This window comes from Micropterus dolomieu, unplaced genomic scaffold, assembly GCF_021292245.1.
Source record: "Micropterus dolomieu isolate WLL.071019.BEF.003 ecotype Adirondacks unplaced genomic scaffold, ASM2129224v1 scaffold_228, whole genome shotgun sequence".
Classification (NCBI taxonomy): domain Eukaryota; kingdom Metazoa; phylum Chordata; class Actinopteri; order Centrarchiformes; family Centrarchidae; genus Micropterus; species Micropterus dolomieu.
Genome location: NW_025744220.1, coordinates 15,294 through 17,503, shown reverse-complemented (window position 1 = coordinate 17,503; position 2,210 = coordinate 15,294).

Sequence of the window (2,210 nt, the reverse complement as noted above, 5' to 3'; positions counted from 1 at the left end):
CAGTCTGTTTGGCTTGTACTGAAGCCACATCCATAAAGCCAGTCAGCAGGGAATCTTTCTCTTTGAGTTCCTCTGAAAGTCGTCGGATGTCTTCCATAAGGTCAGCAATCTTCTTGTTCGCTTTCTTAAGGAGTGAGCAGTCCTCATGGGGCAGAGTTATCTCGGCTAGCATAGTCACCGGAGCTTTGTTGCGATCAGTAGCGTTGATCGCGTTTTTACGGTCATCTAGTTTAAAATCCATGTCGGATGACTAAAATCCTTAACCCACGTAAAACTTAAGTTAAAAACTTAAGTTAAATAAAAAGGATATAAAAAATGTAACGAAAAATAGTGGATTAAAACTGGATAAGAGTTCGGTTTAAGACGGAGCTTCCGACAGGTGGCTACAGACGCCAACGCATGCGCGTTGCGATGCGAGTGCAGATTACGTCAGCAATCATAATGAGCATTAGAAAGGTACCGGAGGCTGTTACAGCCTTTTAGTGTAACATTTCCTATTTTTGTTACTGTCCGTCCACTGCAGCTCAGCAGGGAAACACAAAGAGGGAATTTTACACTGACCCAACTTTGGAAGATCTCAACTTGATGTGTCTAACACAGATTGTTGAAGCCTCTCAAGTAAACTTCGGAATATATTTTTGTACAAAACGAGGACTGAGGATTAACGTCTAATATAAATGTTAAAATGTTCTGTTGTCTCTTCAGGTCAGTAAACAACAGCAGCCTTATAAGAACATCAAGACTGCTTCTAAATGCAAACTCATCAAAGATGAAAGTTACACTCTTCTCTGTCCTCAGGCCAAGGAAATTCAGCCTACGGTAAGTATTTTAAATAAAAATCTTTGCTGACACTATTCATCAAACTGCTGTTAGGTTGACTTTGGATGCTGTGGAAGTTCTGACACTTTGGTTTTCAGGAAGAAGATTTTGACCTGGACTTTGGACCAAATTACCATCCAACATTTGAGATCTTCCTGCCGACAAACAAACAAGAAGTGACTTTAACGCTCCAAGACCAAAGAAATATGGAAGTCTGGAATCGTAAAGTTGTGGTGACAGGTAAAGTCTTCAAGCATCTGCAGCATCGCTCCACCTGATAGGCCTTTATTCTTACTCTGCCTCAGATCGCTCTTCAGTCTGCATTCATCCTGCAGCAACTTTAAACCAGTTTTGAAGAATCTTATGGGTCATGAAGCTCCAGGGCCAGTTTGTATAAAACACAATGTATGAAGTTGGAGTCTCTGGTAGAGAGTCATCAGCTGAATCTGCAGCTTCTCGCCTTTACTGACCTTTATAGTGACTTTCAGCTTCCTGTTCTGGTTCCCTCTCAGCGCTCGCAGAGCATCGTTTCAGAGAAAAAGCTCTAAAAAGACACTGTAAACTTCCTGTGTGAAACAGTTTGTGTGCTTTGGTATACCTCGGTCCAGACCTCTGAATCTATCGAACATACACTGAGTATTTACAGTATTTGGTGTTTCACTCGTTTCAGGCCACAGAGTGCAGACTAACATCAGTATTCTACATTCATTAACAAGACTAAGGCCTGTTTCAAAATGAACATATTGTTTTTTACACTTCTCAAAACTATAAAGACTTGAAAGCTCGCACGCTCACACACTTTAGCATCTGACTCAACACTTTTCTTTAGAGGTGACTACGGTAACGTTAAGGGTTTGAACAGATTTCAGTCTGCGGTGAGAACACGATTAAGCTAGCGGCACCTACAGTAGGAGTGCACATGTATTGAAGCCTTCGTGGTAAATGCAGTGAACCGGAGCAAAGCGAGCCGACAGCTGACTTTATTCATTTACAGTATGAGTCTCACAATAAGGGAGGTAAGAAGTCTTCACTCTAGGTTATACGAGCATATTCATTGCTCTACACTACAATGCTATACATTAGAATTTATCAAACTGCGTCGGACGGTAGCACGAGGATACACATGTGAGAGCGTCTGGTTTTCAAAATAAGGTGTTAACACAACGTATATACAGGATGGAAATAAGATTAACTGGATTATATTCACAGGAAGTATAAAACAGGTCACATGTGTCCATTAAAAGGAAAAAAACAAAACTATTTTTAACTTAATAAAAAATGTAATTATTAGGGTTGTTTTGACTGTTTTGCTGTTTCATATATCTAAAGGCTACATGGCCATGTGTTAATGATCTAATTGTTCACTAAGTCACAAAACTGTTAAAAAGAGT